Genomic DNA, 14,007 nt, shown 5'->3' on the forward strand with positions numbered 1-14,007 from the left:
CACTAAGGATCTCATGGTCCTCTTCATTTTCCTGCTATGTGTCCAGATTGCAAAGCATTGAGCATGCAGTTCAACAAAAGCTGGCAGGCTGAAAAGGTTACAGAGCTGGTGAAGCTGGGACTGATACAATAGCTTTTTGAAGGTTATACATCGTGATTGAAATTCATAGCATCATTAAAGGTAAAAATTTAGGTAAAGGTAAAAATTTAAACGGCACCGTAAGGAGTTTAAATTCCTAATCTAGAAAACCTCTGTATTCTGTGTAGGTAATTTGTTAAGGCATTTCTGACCTTAGGTATGATAAGACATAGTTGTTTCCAACAAATGAAGTTTAATATTTCTATACAATGTTCTGTATTAACAAACAGTGAAACCTCTATGACATAAATAATGTAAATAATGTAAAAAAGAAAAAAGAAATCAGTCATTGTATATAAAGGTATATATATACATGCAGTAAATAAACACATTACTCCAGAATTCCGAAGAGTTTCTTTAAAAAAAAATTTACTTCAAAAAAGCACATTTCTGCAATTTTACCTGAAACTTCACATAGGTCCAAACCAAAGGGAGATGCTTAACTATTCCAAACAAGACATCTTGTGCAAACAACTGTAACATAGTGGAGGCTTTATGAAGAAAACATGACTGGTTCTCAGTATTAAGACAATTTTTGTCCATTTTGACATTTTCCATTTTTAAAATTCCATCTAATTTGAAGGAAATCTAGACTATAATGTACTCACATTTTCTTGTATATCATTGGTTTATTTAAAGAAAGGCAAAGAGATGCATTAGAAAATGTTTACGGTCGGAATAAAAAAGAAATCACAGAACTGCTTTCTCAGTGTACAGGTACAGAAACATCCATGTAGAAGTTACATTTTCTACAAGTCAGAAACAAAGGTGTGTTTCTCTTCACAGGCAGATACAGTCCCAACAAATGCTAAAATGTTCATTTCTGCAGCTGCTCTCGAACAGTGGATGTTTCAGCCCCTCGCTTGCTGGATGAGAACAGTGTTGGGAAGCTCAGTGTCTGCCGGGAACTTTCAGAAATGTACCATGTCAGAAGTATGGGCTTTCTGAGATACTGCTAAAGGTAAATCATAGAAGGGCTGGGTTGAAAAGGTCCTCAAAGATCATCGAGTTTCAACCCCCCCTGCTGTGTGCAGGGTGCCAACCACCAGACCAGGCTGTCCAGAGCCACATCCAGCCTGGCCTTGAATGCATCCATGTGTATCAATTGCAAAATGTCCCCCACAGGTACTTCTTCCCTTGTTACCCTAAATAGTGTAAGAAACTGTTCAAAAAGGAGACACAGGAGCCCCGGTCTTGTAATGATGTTGGTACAGATGGACTGACTGCCAAAAGGAGATGCACACAGTTGGCCACCTTAAGTGCAGACACTTGTATGAAGACCATTTAAGAGAGTTTCTTTTTTAAGCTGCTCCACATAAAGATTTCACTTGTTCAGAATGGTTTTAGAAGAGGAATCAAATGATAGTCTTTTATGGGTATCTTGCGATAATTTTCTTGAAAACAAATTAATAAATTATTTCATTGTGCAGACGGTGGAAAGGAAGATCAATTAATCCGTACCAAAGACTAATAGAATTTTAAGACTATGTAATGTGTGTGTGTGTAGAACACATAGACTAGCATTACATACCTTTGGAAAATGTTGAGTAAATCATAAATTAAACCTACTCCTAATAATGAGAATCCTGCCATGCAGAGCAGGTCTCTGTGCCTTCTTTATACTATGCATCTCATGAGGGTGACCTTATTTTCATGTCACTGAGTACAAGATTTTTTAATTTGAAATAGTTTCAATCACAAGTAGAGAATTGTACACTTTATAGATTCTAAGATTAACAAAGCTCCAGCATTTATCTTTCTCAATACATGTTTTCTAGTAATTCACTGAATAAGGTTTGCTTCTTACAGACCTTGTTTCTTAGTGAAACTCTGTATGTGATTCGGAATTCTTGTGCATTCTTCAGTATTATTCCTTAAAACATGGACAGCTATTAACAATGTTTTGTTTTTCTAAGTGTCTCAATCACAATAGTAACATCAAATAATTTTATGGCATGTTTAATAGAAAAGGGCAACTTCCTCCCTGACTGACATTTTAGATACTCCTTTTAGTGAACAAGGTATAGGCAAAATCCTTGCTTCCTGCTAAGCCCCTGTGCAGAAGTCTTTATGCCAATAATGCCTGATTTCTGAGAAGCCTATCAAGAAGAAAACGTAAGGACTCTTGAGGTGACGTGTACCTATGGCATGATGGAGGGACACAAAGGGACAACAGAAGCTAGATGGAAACTTCCAGTTACACGAGGCTTTGGATTAATCCCTAACGTGAAATAAATGGGTGAAAATGTCATCGTAATGAAATAAGTAAAGCTGCACAAGAGAAAAACAGTTGCTACGGACAGACATAATGCAACAAAACCAATGACCACCACAGTCTACCATCAAGTACTGAAATGCATTACTCACTCTGAGGGATGCCAAGCAGGATGTTAATTCTCTGCCCAGAAATCACCCTGTTGTCACAGAACCACTGCCCCGCTTGGGTGCTGGTGCATCTCCAGACCTGTAAAGGCAGCTTGTTTTCACTTCTGGTTTGTTTCCTATTTCTGTGCTCCTTTGACTTAATGTTCCTTTGTTTGGGCTGTGGGCTGAAGATAGTGCAAGAAGTATAATGAAGAAGTGTTATCTTCTTACGTGCAACGCAAAGGCCTGGAAAGTTCTACAAAGTTAACCGAACCACAGGTCCCAATCTCTGCCTTCGGAAGGCGCTATTTCTTCAGGATCAGGAGAGCTGTATCTCTGCGGCTTCAGTCCTGCAGGTTCTTTTCTAAGCTTCCATGCACAGCTGTGCAGCAATGTCCTCTGACTGGCGACAACACACAGGGTGGGAAAGAGCACACAGGGAAAACATGCACAGTTACATGGCAGAATGACAGTAAGCATGTAACGGTGGCACTGCTTAGTGATAAACCCATCCATAACAAATATGCTGTGTGCATGTTTCTGTACATGGTGGCTGCTTGCATGAGTGCTAAAATGGGTGCTTGTCCTCCAGATCCAGGCAGATAGAAATGAAGAAGAAAAAGAGAAAGGATGATTATTTTCTTACTAAAGAACAGGCACACCTGTGATGGGCACTGTAAAAATAAACCTGATCATGCTGGTGTGCTTACATCATGCTCTTAACATCTTGCTCTGTTATACCACTAAAGCACCACTTTTACATACAGTCCCAGGCATCTACAACAATCCCAGGAAGCTTAAATTAATTATGCAGCTGTCAGTTATTCATAGAGGGCTGAAAACCACTATGGTAAAAAAGAGGACTGCTTCAGAAATGAGGCCTGTAGTGCGTAGGTACTGAGCTTTGTGACTACAGCTCAAGGAGGCAGCTATTAGAGGTGCTGCACTGTATGCTGTAACCACCACCCTGAGAATACAGAAAGGAGAATCCTTTTGCAGATATTCTCCAGTGCCTCGGCCAGAAACACACTCAGTGCCTTACATTCACCAACAACCTTGAACCGTGCAACGTGATGAATCCTCCCGCTGAGGATTATGCAACCCGAATTAAAGGCCACCCTACTTTGAAAGGAGAACATACACACAGGGATTTAACGCGCTTTAATTCACTGACATAGGTTTTACCAACTTTCTTGAGAGTCCCCATATGGAAAAACCTGTATAAACTTGAAACGAGAAAATTACAGATGGATAAATGTCAGCGATCTTAAGTGAAAATGATGAAATCCCAGTAACACATATTGCTAAGATGTTAAAAAGTATCTACAAGCTGCAAGAAGGGATTTGCAGTGATGCCAAAGAGGAATTCACCCTCACAGACACATGCTACGTAATCAAAAAAGCAGAATAACCAGTGCTGTTGTCACAGAGCCTCAGGCTGATGGGCCAAACCTGTCATAGTGTCACTGAATGCAATGGCTAACAAAATCCATTGTAGCTGCAGAGCCATGTTCCACACTCAGCTTTTGAAGACAACCCTGTTACAGTGCTTGTAACAGTAAGCATCACTGCTGTAGCCCTACTTTGAACTGTATGTCTGTTACAATACATTTGTTCATATTCAGCCTACGCAACAGCACACCAAATTTTCCTATAAATACAGTGAGAAGTGAAACAGAACCTCACTGATTTTTGCTAAGTGAAAGTAAAATCTCTATGGCCCAATTTAATTGAGTTGCTGAGCAACTTTCCTGTTCCTGACACTTACACAGCCCTCATCTTTGTTCTTAGACTCCATCCTAACGTCTAATATGCATGAAACTTGATTTTAGTGTAATTATTTCAATTGCCTGACGAGAATTTTCTGGATATTTTTTTTAAGGCTGACACTTACTGACCTAATAACAGACTGGTGCCAAGATGTATTGAAAGATAGTGCAGTAAGAAAAGCTGTCAACAGAAAGCTCCCTAAAAGCAAAGTGGTGCCACCTGAGCGGGGAGGTCTGTATGGTCAGACCTAACGCCGAGTCCCTGATGCAGTATGGAATGGGGTCAGGAGCTGACTACTTATGTGAGAGCCCAACATTCAAGACAAGCTTAAGGAAAGAAAATCCTGCAGAAATGCTATCCAAACCGTAAGCTTTAAAATTAGCTTGATTTTAATGCTAAAATCTATAAGCGGGTTTATAGCCAACATTATTAGTTTCAGTAAGTTCACTCTATAAATTACTGATACTTCTAATGGCATTGTGCCAGCTGGGATAACCTCAGTAGAAAACACAGAGTTATAGGGACAAATGTGGGGAACAGACTGCTCTGTAAGCATCCCATGAGACTATAAAGGTAGCCTGAAGTTATGAGACTTGTTTTTTATCAGCTGTGCACGATGATGGAATCAAAGTCTGCCCTAACCACTCAGGTTTGAGCAGCTGAGTCACATCTAAGGGGGGGAAAAAACATAGAGAGTAATTTTCAAATTGCTGGTATAGATGTAACCAATTTATAAAGTGAACTTTTTTTTTCCCCTCAAGAACGTAAGCATATTTTTTCTGAATTATGTCCTCTTCCTAAAGCAATTTAGCACACCAGCGTACTGCACTCATTAAACGGTTTCAGGATGCTAATTCAAGTCTTTTCATTGCCAGTATGGGTAAACATGCCCTTACTGAAAAGGAGGAATCTAAAATTTCGAGGCAGTTAAATGAAAACAACATAGAAATGCATTATCATCCAATACACAGGCATCGTTACTGGGCCATCATTCAATGCAAAACACCAACAGAGTGAGAGAGCTGTGCAAATCCTTTGCTTAGTTCCCTGGCAAGAACAGAAAGAATATTCACACAATTAACTTTGAACACTTACAAAGCAGAACCCCAGAAGGTATATTTCATATGAAGAACAGAAGCAACACAGGTTCACAAAGTAGCACATTATCTGTAGTAAGATTAGTTCAAGCCTTATATGTGTAATTCTTGTCGTCTAGTAATAAAAATAAGAGCATTTGAAATACCTGAGAGCTGTCAGCACCTAATTCTAGTAAAGGTGACTGCTGTTCTGTGCCATCCTTATTTGCCAAATAAAGATATTTTACTGGTGAGGATGTGCTTCTCTAAAAAAAGGAAAAGCTTGCAAATACAGGTGTAGGAGAGCAATGTGATAGCTGGGGGAAGCAGTTAGAATTCCACAGGATCAAATATTTAGAGGTAAAAATGGAGGTCTGACACTCAGCACTTATAGAGACCTCAGTGATGCCTGGGCTTGTTGAAAGTAAGTCCCCCTTACTTCTTTGTTTATCCAAAGGGATCAAAAAACCAGAAAGTCTGGCACTGGTTCCCCACAATGTCATCTGAGTCCACAGTAATATTTTTCAGTCGTGCAGCTACCAGATTTTGTGAACAGCTCTTTCCACCAGATCTCTTTCACTTTCATTCCCTCGTAAGGATACGGTCTGTGGCACTATGGTAAGGCAGCAAGAATAGTGAGATCTGCCCAGTCATAGCAAAACCATTCTTACAGCCTTCTTAGCATCAGAATCTCTAACAGTGTGCTACAACATCCCTGTTTTATGGGATGAGTGCACCTTTATGTGCCACATATCCTACAAAAGGAACAGAGTGGTGTTTAGCTTCTAGAAAACGAACTGTTTTAGGGCACTGGCACATTTCAGTTCACAGAATGGCTTTAAGCCTTTTGAAAAGAAAAATAAGGCAGCACTACAAAGGGAATTTGTATAACAGTCTGCCTCCAGGCTTGTGGACAGCTCTGCTCATTGATTTGCAACCAATGATTTGGAAACTCTGGTTTACCCAATGTTTACTGAGAGAAATTGCGATTACATTTTAGGCAAGCTTTTCTATCTGCTCCTTTTTAATGTGTTAATTTACTCCACTCAAAAGCCAAAGGGCCAAATTCCCCCCTGTGATAAGGCTTTTATTGTGGGAGCATCACTGGATGTGCACCAAAGGCATTATTCATCTGTGGAGAGATCACTGAGGAATATTGTCAAAATAAACACTTTTGAGTTGCACGTCCCTGAAGAAAAGATAAAGGGATTGTGAACAGAATGAGAAGGAACAGAACATCAGAGATGAAGAAAATTAGATAAAGGGCCAGGAAGAAACTGTTTGATGTACACAGAGTGACAAGTTAGATTAAGAACTTCATTAAAGCGTGCAGTATTTGCCTATAAGCAATTCAGGCAAGGAATTTGTTTACAGCTCTCTGTCAAAATCAACAGCAGATGCAAAAAATATCAATAGCAGGAGTTTAATATTAAATTTACTGTATCCAAACACTCACTAGGACTGTGTGAAGGAAATACACAGCTCGGTACCATTCTACTCTTTGTCACACTGAGTAAACAAGATTATGTTCTGTTGCACATTAATGTGCAGCCCCTCCAGAAGCTACAGCCAATATGAGTATGCCACTAAATACTCCTGTGTTACTTTCAGATGCACATATGTCTGAAAATACATACTGATTCCAAGATATATTGCTGCTATGGAGGACAATCTAACTGTGGGGAGTGTGCAGTCTCAGGCACGACTCAGACAGAACCTGCTGTGACTTTACTAAGTTAGCAAAACAAAATCTGCAGATGTGCTGGAAAACTTGTAATATCAGCTGGCATTGCTAAGCAGCAGGGCCCTTCATCAGAAAGTGCCCACCAGAAATTAAACAGGTACTAGTCCAAATTATGAGCAACTGCTTCTGGAGCGGAGGGCAACAGTCAAGTGAAGGAAAGGAGCACTGCACTCAACAACCATGAGGAGTCAGGGGTTTGGCAAAGGCCACACAGCACAAATATTGCTGTTGGTCTCAGGTCAACACCTCTCTGTAGTGACCTAAATTTACGTGGGGCACTTCTTTCTCAGCAGCTTGTTGGCTGATGTCCCTGTGTGACTGATTCTGTTACGATGATGGGAGTTTGAGGCACCACCTTCCTCCTGGCATTACAGATTAAAAAAATTACCTGGCCTGGAAAGAATACACAGTGAGAGTGAGGTTACACAATGTGCTGGCAGCAAAGCTATCCCAAGATGCTGAACTCTGCCCTTCCCCTGCCCCTTATTCTCACTCTTGTGCACAAGCTTCCGTGCCAGTTCCCTCTGGGTCAGGGTACAAGTGAGACCACTGTTAAGATCTGGATTAAAAATAACCTCTCCTTAACCAACTCTGCTCTCAAAGCCAACACACTGTATATTTGCACCACAAGACGCTTAGTTACTTTAACAGAGTTTTGTGCACAGAGTGGCAGAAAACTATGTCAGATGTCACTTTCCCAGGCTATAAAGGCAACACGGGAGTGGTGATCCACAGAATTAAAGTCACACGTTCAACCATCCACATGCTGCAGAGTTCTTGAAACCCAGAACGGGCCTACATACCAGCACCAAGAATTCCTGTCTGTCTCTTTTTACAGTAGTTCAAGCAAAAATTCTGCTTTTCACTGGAGCTCATTTTTGAAGACTGATGGAAAGTAACCAAAGGCATAAGAGCCCCCTCTGTTAAAAGCCAAAGTGAGATCATGGATGAGGATGTGAGGCAGTGGGAAACCACAGAATATACAGAAAAAGAAAGCATCCATGTCCAAAGTGCTCACTATCAGACATCAGCTCATGACTCATCATTTTGAATGTTCTTTGAGGGAACGGACTGCTCTTTTCTCTCAAACAAAAGGTGCCTTTCCACTTCATACCACTGCCTGGAAAAGCTTCTTGTAAAGAGATCTGAAAAAATGACAGAGCCTCCTGTTATTTAAAGATGACATTTGACAGGCTGAGTCCATCAACAACACACTGCTCAAAGCCAGCAGAGTTTTCTCATAGAAAAGAAATATTAGACAAAAATGACAGCATTACTTATTTCCATCCCTTATCTATCTGAAATTTTCTTGCCCGTATACTGGGAAGGAGACCTGAAGGCAAAACGTGAAGAAGACAGCATATTTCTTTTATTAGTTGAAATTATACAGTCCAGATGGCACAACCACTCCTTATGGCCTGCCTCTATCGTATAAAAGGAGCTGACAGCTACGAGACAAGCAGATTTGATCTCATTTTCTCCTTATGTAATCTTTGGTTGTGCAACCAAGTAAAGGCCGTAAAGAGTAAAAAGGTGGATCTGAGTACACACAGTATAAAATACAACTGCTTTTGCTCTTTACTCACATTTCAATACCTTTCTGGTGAACGACATATAGATCCTGTTACTTCACATGTCATTGGCAATTACATTATATGGAACAATGGCAAAAAGATTTTTTTTTTTTTTAAAGGTTGCTTTATGCTGTGCTTTCAGTTGCAGCTCTTGGCTTCTAAGACATTTAGGAAAGAAGAGAAGCTCATTCTTCGCTTGTGTTTTGAAATGGTATTTCTTTATATATCCCATTGAAATCAGAAAAAATGAGACAAAAACCTCAGACTATTTTAAGCTACTCGGTGTCCTTCCAACATCTGATTTGTATGCAGCGTACGCTACATTCGCCTAGAGGGCTTTAGCTCAGTAGCTGGCACGTTTACATCACAGAACAGCATACACAGTTTCAACTGGTTTCAGGTGTAATTACAGTGGGAAATAAATATGAAAAGTGGTTGTTGCTGAAAGTTCAAAAAATGCAGTCAACAAATAGTGAAATCGCAAAAGGCCAGACAAATTTAATAAAATTTTTCCATTTACCTTCCTCAGCTTTACACAGCCTCCTTCAAATAAGAAGATTCTCTGCAGAGAGCCTTTACCCAACTGTTTGTATCACTTCATACAAAATATGTTTGAATCACCACAGCAATACAAGGCTATAAATTCCCAACACGCAACATGCCAAATTCAACTTACGTTTTGATTTCTCGGCATCTAGAGCTTTCCCTTTTCTGTACTCCCCCATACATTTTCATTTGAAACAAATTAAAAAGCATATAGATGTTAAAACATAAAGACAGCTTTGATTTTAAGTGACTTGTGCAACATTATTTTGTGCTTTCTACTTCTCCTTTTCCTCCTACTGTGATTAAAATTCATCGTGCCCTTCTCTACATGTATAATAGTGATGCATCAAGTTCAGTCCAGATAGGATTTCAACCCTCAGACTTGGCCGTAAGCTACATGAGATCCTTACAAATGCAAAAAAAGTGCATTATTTTTTTTTGTGATCTTTCTTTCATGATGGATGAAGTGAAGTTCTGATTATTCGATGTAGGAATGCAACCTTGAGATTGCAGCCTCGGAATAATTCTTAAAATGTAAAAAGAAATTTGTTGAGAGCGCGCTTTCTGGATTTAGAAAAGACACACCGTTATAATGGTGCTACTGGAGCCACGGTACAGTATATCATGGCACATCTCCAGAACATAATCAAGGACATGAGATAGAACTTCTATTTACACAAACTCGATGCCGCTTCCAGAAAAAAATATGACAGAAAAAGAAAAAAAAGGAAAGCATTATTTCCTGAATGTCCTGAATTTTTAGAAGGTTCCTTTTAAATTTCTCTCCAGCAATCCAGTGGTCCTCCACAACTGCATTCTCCCTGACCTTAGTATGGACCATAAGTGACACCGGCAGGAATTGGGAATCATATGGCAAACCGATTCCTCTGAGAGGATGCTCTCCCATGCCCCTTTACTCACAAGCCAGCTTGCTGTCAAAACTTGAAAGGGCAATAGCAAAGGCTTGTAGAGCGCACATGGGGTAGTTGTAGTCCATGGTGAACACGTCCTCAGCCACGCGGCCAAACTGCATCACTATATACTCAGCTGCAAAAAGGTCACAAGAAGCGACAAAACATTAGTTTTGCTTGCAGCTCTCATTAAACAAGCATACATGCAACATCCTCCTCTGGCCCAGCTAAACAAAACACAAACTTGCTCCCATCAAACTTCACAACACTTAACTCATGAGAGTGCGTGTGGTGATATCACAGGGAGAAGCAAGGGTAGGCTGAGTGAGGAGTATCTGAGTGATTAAGGATTGTGAGCCTTGATAGAAAATTACAGATTTGGGTATTTCTGCAAATACAGAAGGAAAACTGTTTCTCCATAAAATGTTCAAGTGCATTACGTGTGCTGAGTTTCACACATATCACGAATGAATTAACTCTATTCCTACTTAATTGCGGGCAAGTGGACAAGTAAGGATAAGGAGGGAAGAAAATATATGATAGTGATCTAGATGTTGTCATATCATTCTCAAAAAATACTCCATATTTTTTCTTTTTTGTACTCTTTGTCCTCTGTCTCAAGAATGAGGCAGAGGAGCAGTAAGTTGGACCCAAGCAACTAAAATAAACTCGCTCAGGTAACAGTAAGGGCAGAATCACTCTTAGGTTGGGTTTCTACACATTACAGATAAGGAATGATACTTACGATCATTATCATGAATAATCTGGAAGTTTTTCACTGAGGCCTGTGTGACTCGACCATGGAAATTTAAAACATAGGACTGGGTGTCATCGTTCCAGACGGGAGTTTTGTTATGCAGCTCAATGACACTCTCTGTGTTTTTGTTCTGCCATCTTGCAAGCAGCGTCTCGTGTTCCTGCACACACCACAGGTGAACGCTTCAGTTTAACAGCCTCACAAGATGAAAAAACATATTCACGTAAAAAACCCCACACAACTTCATTAATCAATCCCAAAGATTTAACTGTCATTCTCAATTCTCAGCACAGCATCATAGAATGAAATAGAGATTTCTGAGTATCTTAATGAGACTGTGCACTCAAGTTCTTTCCACACTTTGGAAAAGGTTAGCTGTATCTTTTGTTATCAAAGTACACTGTTATTTGTAGTGCTGTTATGAGTCACGGAACTAGTCACACATCCCATAGTTATTCATCTGTTTAAAATACTTGTTTAGTCTCTAACTCTCTAGAAATGAAGAATAACAGCTGAAAAAAAACAAACTCTAACTGAAGGAGAATTCAAGTAGTTTTTTATGACTGACCAATGGTATGACTTACATTTCTCGGTCTGATGGAAACTCTTTCATGGTCCATATTCATTCCTGGTATGATCACACTCATCTTACGAGGTCCTTTAAAGCCCAGGACATTTGTTTCCTAAAAATATTTAGAAAAGAGTTCATCATATTCTGTATTTTTAAAGTCCACTTCTTCAACAGAAGAACAGTAGAGCAGCAGCCCATGGGCCTTAAATCAATCCATTAAAAAATATTCTGAGCTCCCACATTTACTTGGATGCCAAACATTCCAGCTTTGTCTGAGAAGCTCTGACAATAGGAAAAATAGAAGCAGACATGTTTCCAAAGACATTCTCAGCACTGGGCACCAGCAACCTTAATACAATTTAAAAAAAAAAAAAATTCCTTTGTTAAATATAAGGATATGGACTAACCAGACTGTTTGGATACTGCTAAAACTGAAAACAAAGTAGTTGTTATTTAGAAAACATAAAATGCAGTCACACATTTTGATGGGAGGCCAAATTAAATACATTTATTCGAGTCAGCACAAGAATGAACAAGAAGAAGCTGCCGGTAAGTGTCTGTTGCCAGTGCTGTGGCTTTCAAATTCTTTAGATATGTTATGCTTAGAGATGAGCATGGTAAAAAAAAAAACAACAACACAATACATTAACATGAATGCAAATTTTTGAGCTACGAAAGCAGAGAAATAAAAGGAATATCATGGGCACCAACATGAAATACAAGTTCCTCCATTAAGTACGTGTGATTTGATGCATTTCTGACCAGCTTTTCACAAAAGCATCCAGTACTGTACTGTCCTCTCAAAACACCACCACACGAAATAGCGATACCTCTGAAAGATCCAGTTCATCCCTTAGTTTGTGGTATTTTTTGGGGGGGAGGGAGATGTCAGGGGTGTCACATGTAACTTGCCCTTTCATCTTTCCCATGTGCAGGGGTCTGTGCAACATTTACTAGTTATGGAACACGTTTTTCCATCCATCAGACCTCTGAAATCCCTTTGGTTATCTCAGCAAACCATCTGGAGATTCTAAACAACTCACTGAAGTTTTTAATGCACACAAAGAAAATTCCACAGAGACATTTTAATGAATACTCTTGAAGCAATCCAGGTATATTTATACATCTCCATGACTATACACATTAATTGGAAAAATTGAACCTCTTTTCTGAACCACTTACATCATGGCCCTTGGCAAAGTAAACCAATGTTTAGTTTAGCTGGAGGCATCTGCTTGGTTTTGTATAGTGACAAAACTCAAACTAAAAAGGCTGTCAGCAGATTTTATATGTAGGATGAGAGATTCAGCAGAGCAGAATACATCTTCTAAGATGCATGCTTATGCTTACTTTCCACTAGATACTGACAATATTGCTCTTCTCTGCAATGCTTTACAAGCTTACTGCTCAATAAGCTGCAGTTAGGCTATATACAATTCATTTAGATGCTGACTGGTGGAAAACATTGTTCAAGGTAAAATTAAATAATAGTGCTGAATCACTTTCCTCCCAATAAGAAGCATTATCACTCTGAAACTATATGACCATACAACAATCCACAGATTTTCACTACTTAAATGCTACAAATCAGCATTTCTGCCAAATGTTAAGAGCATCGTTTCTATTCTCACACTGTATCAATTAAAAATTACATCAAAGATTTCTTGGCAAACACGACCCTTTTGCTAAGCTCAAGGTACAATATTAAAATTCTAAAGGTGTATAACATATGAAGAAAACAGTAGGGACAAAAGAAGAGCTTCAAGAAAGAGCAGACCTTTCCAATACCTTGCATCCAAACACAATTAGTTCCTTTGTCCTTTTCCCTTACCTGCTTCTCTACTATGTCCCTGTTCCACTACACTGTGTATACATTCAAGACTACAAATAGCATTCATAGGGGAACATAGGAAATAACAATTTAGTCACTCCAAATACACCTTCAGCAACTTCACTCTCTGGACTTGATTTACACAGGTGTGCCTTGTCCTTCCTATATTCTGTAGATTCATTCCAGAGAGAGCCCAGAGCCACAAAACTCACTACATTTGAGCACAAAGAAAGTGATCACAGTTTGAGCAGAAAGATGTATTTTTCCAGTATTTGAAGGGAGTATATAAACAGGAGGGGCAAAGGCTGTTTACAAGGGTAGACAGTGATAGGACAAGGGGGAATGGTTTTAAACTCAGACAGGGGAGGTTTAGGCTAGATATTAGGAGGAAGTTTTTCACACAGATGGTGGTGATCAGCTTTTTGCTGATCCAAATGGGGCAGGAAACAGGAGAAAGCTCATGCTCCAATCCAGAGTTTTTGTAACACATTGATCTTCCCTTTGGTCATCCAGTGAGCCAGAATTTGTTCTGCTCTCTCCAACATCAGAGCAAAATGATCACGCTTTCTTCCAAATAATGGCAAATGGATAGCAATAATTTCCACGTCTACTATCTACATAAATATGGCTTTCAGTGTGATGGAAACTCTCTGCCTGGCACATTCCTGGTCTTTTTCCTTTCAGCTTCTGCATGTGATTGCCTCTTGTGAGGCCTCATCTGGAGT

General features: G+C 39.5%; 1 long non-coding RNA gene across 1 annotated transcript; it reads right to left on the reverse strand.

Annotated features, from left to right (window-relative positions):
* Positions 1-494: 494 nt before the first annotated feature.
* Positions 495-11,591, reverse strand: LOC104910975. The gene is made up of 3 exons (XR_793543.3): positions 11,465-11,591; positions 10,869-11,040; positions 495-10,259 (listed from the first exon to the last, which is right to left on the reverse strand). It is a non-coding gene; the product is annotated as an uncharacterized LOC104910975 (long non-coding RNA).
* Between the last annotated feature and the right edge of the window lie 2,416 nt (positions 11,592-14,007).

Source organism: Meleagris gallopavo, chromosome 5, assembly GCF_000146605.3.
Source record: "Meleagris gallopavo isolate NT-WF06-2002-E0010 breed Aviagen turkey brand Nicholas breeding stock chromosome 5, Turkey_5.1, whole genome shotgun sequence".
Taxonomy (NCBI): domain Eukaryota; kingdom Metazoa; phylum Chordata; class Aves; order Galliformes; family Phasianidae; genus Meleagris; species Meleagris gallopavo.